Genomic DNA, 7,191 nt, shown 5'->3' with positions numbered 1-7,191 from the left:
TTGGATTTTCTAAGTGGGTGTGCACAATTAATTTACGACGTTCTAGTTCCATGGTCAACCACAACTGTAAATTTGCACGGACTTGCAAAAAATATTGCACTACTTGAATGAGTGCTCCAATACCTACACATAAATGTCAAAAAGTTCCATATAGCGCCACTGGTGGAGCTACTATACATAAAATTGTCTGACCGAGTTCTAAATGAACAGCACTTCATATGTAGTTCGATATTTGTAAAACATTATAAGTTCGATGATCGTGACAAGTCAAGCAATCCCGAGGGGCATTTGATAATTATTTATAAGGAAAAAACTTAAACTTAAGTAGTGAACCCATTACATAAACTAACTAGAAAATTTGTTAGCTTCTTCATAGGGAAGGAGTTTCCCTGGACGTACCTTAATTCTTTCTGAAGCATGATGACTTTTTCGTTGAAAACTACTTTCATTTCTATTTCTATTTCGTTGAAAACTTCTTTTTTGTTGTTATTCAATTATTCATAAAAATCATTCATAGGACCACCAGTTCTTTAACGATATCACACGATTAATAAACGCATATTAGCGCGCGTAGTGCTAATTAAGTCCGTTAATTTAAACAAAATCTAGTTTTCTTTGAATGTTTGAATTTTGTTTTATTTAGGTTTTTGTTTTCGATAAATAAAATATAATTTCAATATAACTCGACAGAAAGTCTCTTTGAAAGAGAGCAGCAATAATTATGAACAATGCAAAGGAAATGTCAGTACATGAAATAAAAACGGTCACTGTTGTCAATTCCAAACTTCTGATAACAAACCTTTAATGGTAACCTCTACAAGATGCATCGCGTCAAGTAAACAACACAAATTCAATTTTAAATATAGTATCAACCGGTTCCATTACATCCAAATGATGTTCCCTTCCTACAAACCAAGCCATGCAATAGACACCCCTCGAAAATGCTTTCTACCCGCAACCATTTGACAAAACAAGCGACCGTAGTAAGGAAAAAAAATGGCCGATGAAAATCAACGCCGTTTGCCGCAGTCGAAATTGGTGTTAAAATAATTATCCAACTAACAAAAAAAAACACACACAGACAAAACAAATAATACGAAACCCATTCGTCAGCGTTTCATGGCGTTTGGGCTTGAAACGTTCGTTTGTTTCCTTTTCTTTTTGTCTATTCCCATTTTATGCATTGTTTAGCGCGGAAAACGTGTCAGCCTAGAAAAGCATCAATTTTCCCCGAGAAGCTAAGTATAAAGCACACGCACGTTTTCACAAACAGTCCACTGTCCCCCGCTGTAAGCGTGTGTGTGTGTATGCATGTCATTGTTGCCACTCCGAAAAAGGAGTAGGACAATTGGCATCCAAGCCAAGAGATGGTGCCCGAAAAAGCTGTCGAAAAATGGAATGGAAGGTCCAGTCCAGCGTGCGTAACTGAGCGGTAGATCAATATCATTCATTCCGGTGGGAAGCCGACCACCTTCAGCACCTGTGGCCTGACGGGGGGAAAGGGCAGCGAACGGGATAGCGAAGCACCCGCCTTACACGTCCTTGGGCGGTCCCAAAGCGGCACGGAAAGAAAAAAACAACCATGTGCTGTAAAACGGAGCAGCTGAACACGGCTAGAAATGCGGAAATTTCACGCTACAGATATGTATCGCAGATAGTGGGGCAAAACCCTTCATTACTCAACCTAACACCAGTGACGGATCAAAACAGAACAGGTCGCGGATCGCATAGGGAAACCTACCGCCGCCAGTATGCCCCCGTATTCGTTCAGGGGGGAAAAGCCGTCAGCCGATAGATATGGCTGAACGTTTTGGTTAAACAAAAACTCGCACGCAAATACACACGCAGATACGGAGCGAGCGGACTGATGGTGATGATCTGCCGTTCGCGTACGGAGCGGAATCCGTTTTTTTTTTTCTTTTGGTTGTTTTGTTCCGACCGACCAACAGCGATTCAATACGCGTGTGCTTGGCAAAAGGGGGTTTGGTTCCAAAAATTACAACATAAACCGTCAACGACGCCCAGCTCGTCCAGCGATACGCAACGGTGCGCTTAAATTGGTTGTAAATTAAAATAAAGAGACGAGCACAATCACATTTAGATAAATCAACAAATTCCCTCGCCAGCAAACGGTGGTTGAGTGGTAGAATTGGGGAAAAATATATACAAGAATACTCGCCGCCGTCAAGCAAAAGATACAAACAGTAGAAAAAAAAACCACACACACTCCGAAACCGGCCATTCTGGGCCGTACAGTTCTGTTAGCTAATGCCCGTCGCGAAACGCAGATTAGATGAAACATGTTACCCAAGACTGACCGCAAATTGGTTTATCTGGCCGCAGTGGAAGAAACGGGCACCTTCTACCAATCACCTAGCCAGCAGGGCACGCGCGCCTACGGCAATCCGACGACCACGGAACCCATCCGTGGTTGTCGGAATAAATTTAACAAATAGCAAAAACCTAACCACCGGGTGAAATTGCTTAAAATATTCCAATATCTAGCGGATAGCGCGTATCGTACACAACGAAAAAGACGCACTGTAGCTGGCAGAACAGAAACTGCGTTCACCAGCTCATGCCCCCTCCGCCCCGGCTCGGTTCACCATTTCCTCGGTGGCGGTGAATGTTCTGTGATTAATTCGATTAGAAACGTTAACCCGAACTTGATAAACCTGCGAACAGGCGAATATCTTTCCACGCCGTGTTGCGTTCCCAGGGCCGAAACGATGCTTCAGCTTCAAGCATCGCGCTTCCTTCGTTGCAGTGTTGAGCGTTAATTGGCATTGATTTAATTATATTCTCCCGAAATCCGGGATCCGGACGGTAGATAGTGGGTATGGTTGGCTACCGGAACCGAAAACCCGGATGTCAGCGCGAGGGTCGATCTTTCGTCCCTTTCCCTAGCCTGGTCGCACCGGTTTCGCTACACCACAAGCCGCCACCGGCTTATCAATCAAATCGAACTGGAAGATTAGGATGAAAGTTTTGTAGTTTTTGGTTGAAGCGAAAACAGACCGGTGCACAGTGAAACAGTTGACCCTCCTTGCAGGTGCTACCGGTGAGTAAGGTGACAGGTAGGCCGACCAGAAGCTGTCGCTGTTGAAGGGTCGACGATAGCTTTCCGTCTTGACACGGGGGAGGGGAATGACGATGATGGATCACCTGGCGGGCATGTGGCCAAAGTATCCCAAAGGGAATGGAATGGGCAATAGGGGGAAGGAACAGTATACCGAACTACTGCTGCGAGGTTTGAACGTTGGGTACAACTTTTCAACACCGACATAAGGTGTGATATGTGGTTTCATCTACTTCTAATTCTGGAGCTTAAAGTTTATGATACTGTGGAACAAAATACCAAGCAAACAGGAAGATCACTTCACTTTCAGACACTTAGTACAACCACGGTGAATATTCCTTTATAACATATTCATCTAAGCCCGCTTATCAGCTCACCAATCCGTTTCCAGGACACTCGGTCCAATACTACTTACCATCACCTCAGGCTGCATCCAATCTCCGACAGGCTGTGCTCAGGTGGATCCACTTCTGGATATCACTTTGTTTCTCTACGTCACTTTCCTAACGGGTCGCTGACAAACACATATCTAGTAGGTCATGATCAGCGCCTACTTTATCACGTACTTCTTGCTTACTTGCCAATGTATGACAATGTATCATCAAACAACTTGGCTAGATTACGATTCTTTCTGATCCTATAGATAATCCATAAATATAAACACTAAAACAACATTGTTCAAGACTCCTGCGGCAGTGTGGACCACCGTTCGTATCAGGGTAGAATTTATGCTGGATATCATACTTTGAAGAATTATTCTAGATTGTAGAAGTTTGTGGAACCCACCATGGTAAGTACGATTCCCAGTTAGGCACTTTCACGGTCCAAGTACCCTCGGTACTCAGGAACTTTACCTTAGTCTAATTAATCATTATCCAATTCATCGGATCCTGGATGAATAAATACTGGAAAGCATGTTAGCTACACAAGAATCCATTAAAGCCAATAAATTGGAACTGAGTAAAACTTAAAAATAAGGATACAACGATATCTGAATAAATGTGTAAATTCAACTCCAAGTCGCCTATTGGTTCACCACATCAACTCAAAGCTCAAGCTCACTTAGATCACCTTAAAAGAAGCAGAAAACTCAACATACTCACACCCAACTTCGACAGCTAATTAAGAGCAAACAAATGCAACATTACAATTGATAACAGACGAATGTTGAGGCTGTTCAGTGAAGTTCCATTGAGATTTGTATTTCAATAATAACAACCTTTTACTGCCTAGCCTTGTGAGATTGGAGCGCCAATATTCCTTTAATTGTTATCTTCCTTTGTGTCACAGTGTTGAGGATGCATCTTTGCGAGCTCATTAGAAAGGGGATATTTTGTTCAGTAAATCATTTACCTATCCATAGAACCTTGCTCGTAATGGTTCAGAATGCTAACCCGCATCCGTTTGGAGTCCATATAAATATATTCCACGTCCGCTATGTCTATCGTAGTTCTAACCGTGCACAATGCCGCTAGTAACATGGAGCTTTCGAATTCTTTTGATTGTCGGATACATTAACAGAAGTGCTGGTGATGTTATTTTTCGCGAAGAAGATGCCATCCTTACCACGGTGAACTCAGTTTTCCTGATAGCCATTGGAGTTATGTAATTAATTGTTTTTTGTTTTCAAATTCAGCCTGAAATCACACAGAAATACGGTTATGCTAGCGAAGTGCACAACATCGTAACCGAGGATGGGTACATTATTGAGCTTCACCGTATTCGAGGTTCGCCCGTGTCGGGATCGGCTGACCCCACCAAACTTCCAGTGTTGCTTATGCACGGTTTGATGGGTTCTTCTGCTGACTGGATCCTAATCGGTCCGGAAGATGCGCTTCCTTATCTGTTTTCCGACCGAGGCCATGACGTGTGGCTGGGAAATTCACGAGGCAATCGATACAGTCGCAATCACACACATCTACCCATGGAGGAACGCGAGTTTTGGGACTTTTCTTTCCATGAAATTGGTCTGTACGATCTACCTGCCATGGTGGACCACGTACTAGCCCAAACGGGTCAAACGCAACTGCACTACGTAGGTCACTCGCAGGGCACAACCATATTTTTCGTACTGAACGCACTCCGCCCGGAGTATAACCAGAAGTTTCGACTAATGCACGCCCTTGCTCCGGCCGTCTTCATGACCCATCTGCAAAACCCTTTTCTTCGATTTTTGGCCCAGCATGAAACGGTAGCTTTGGTAATGGAATGACTACGCAATTGGAAGTCTCACAATGTGGAAGTATACTAACAGTTTGATTGTTTGTTCAGCGTTTTGTCAATTCTTTCAGAATATACGAGATGAAACCATTGCCAGAAGAAATGAACCGCTTGGCCAAGGCGCTCTGTCCGGATTTTTACAGTAGAGCCCTGTGTCTGGACGCAATACACACGATGACGGGCAACAAGTATCCCCACATGGCACACCTCGGATTTCCGATGCTAATGCGCCACTTGCCAGCAGGTTGTTCCCTCAAACAGGTAGCTCACTTCGGGCAGGAGGTTATCTCCGGTCACTTCCGGCCGTATGACTTCGGGCCGGAGGAAAACCGTCGCCGGTACACCGGTAGCGATGTGCCACCCGACTATGACCTCACCAAGGTCACCGTGCCGGTAATCGTGTTTTATGGCCTTGCCGATCAACTAACGCACCCGAACGATGTGCGCCAACTGGCAGGCCGACTACCGAATCTTGTAGCCCTGAACCAACTGCCGAACGCAACCTTCAACCATATGGACTTCCTGCTTGCGGGCGACGTCAAGGACGCACTGTACGATAGCATTATCGGTAATGTGGAGCAAGCGTGAAGTTCAGTAGCGCCCCCCGGGGGTTCGTTGGGGAACAACGCCGAGGGCCCGCAGTTTTGTTTTTGCCCTAATCAAACTGCATGCAAAGCATGACATCACAAGTGTGCGTCAAACAAGTAAATGACCTGGGAAGTCGTTTTCTGGTTTAATGATTGCTTCCAAATGGTTCGTTGTAGCAAGAAGGGTGTTAAATAATTGTTACCTTAGAACAGTGATGTGATGTTATAAAAAAGCCTAATAAATGAACTCGGAAATGGTAATTGAAGCTTTTAATAAATTTGTGCAAGCAAGAACCCGAAATTAAATGGTAAATAAGGAATCAATTACAATTATTTCAAATTGCAGTGAACTTTGGGGAAGTAGACGATGAAAGTATTATTAAAATTTTTCTTTTTAGGAATTAGAAATCTGAAGAACAAAAAGTTCAATTTTCTTTACAAAATTCGATTATCATTTGATTATACGTTAAACGTTCAGCCGATCGCGATCCCCAGCGATTTTCGAATACAAAATCTGCGACCATTCACTCGAACGTCTGCTGTTTGTTAAGGATCTCGAAGTTCTGTTGGACTCTAGGCTATCCTTTAAGGATCATCTTGAGCACGTTGTCGCTAGGGGCAATCGTTTTGTTGGCCTGATTGTCAATCTTACCCGTGAGTTCTGTGATCCTCTCTGCGCTAAGACATTTGTCCGCCCGGTGCTCGGAATCACCACCTGGATTATAAGACGATGATGTCTGATGTTTGCTGTTAGGAATAACGCCTCTCGAAGAGAGGATACTTAACGCCAGGCAATTGTTCGTGGCGAGGTAAAAGCCTGGCGTGGTATGACCACATAGAGTCTCCTGCACTATTCTCAGCCATCAACCTTTACGTTCCTGCCCGTGCCCTACGTGTGCGATCTTTGCTCGGCGAAAGATGATGATCGGCGAACTCGGACCGTAGCGAACTCGGTGTTCAGATCGTCCGATCTGTTCCTGCTCGTGTGCCGGACCTTCAATGAGGTCTGTATTGTGTTCGAGCCTGGCATGTCGAACTCAGTATTTGTCAACCACATTAATGTACTTCGTGCATCGTCTTCATAGATGTAGAGCTCCATGCATATCTGCTGTACTATCGAGAGAGCCCTGCGGTCCGTTGATCAATAAACCAATTACAATTACAATGATCTATCAGCCCAATCATCATCAATCAGTTAAACACCAAACAATCAAAGCTAAATTAATTAAATTTTAGATGCTCGCTATTAATTAAATTTTTCCCGATTTTTTGCTCTCTACATAAAACAACATAAACGACCATAAA

At 43.9% G+C, this 7,191-nt stretch overlaps 1 pseudogene; it reads left to right on the top strand.

Annotated features, from left to right (window-relative positions):
* Window positions 1-4,544: 4,544 nt before the first annotated feature.
* LOC128304662 (lipase 1-like) lies at window positions 4,545-5,887 on the top strand (annotated as a pseudogene).
* Window positions 5,888-7,191: the final 1,304 nt, after the last annotated feature.

This window comes from Anopheles moucheti, chromosome 3, assembly GCF_943734755.1.
Source record: "Anopheles moucheti chromosome 3, idAnoMoucSN_F20_07, whole genome shotgun sequence".
NCBI lineage: Eukaryota > Metazoa > Arthropoda > Insecta > Diptera > Culicidae > Anopheles > Anopheles moucheti.
This window is presented reverse-complemented; position numbering and strand designations above follow the sequence as displayed.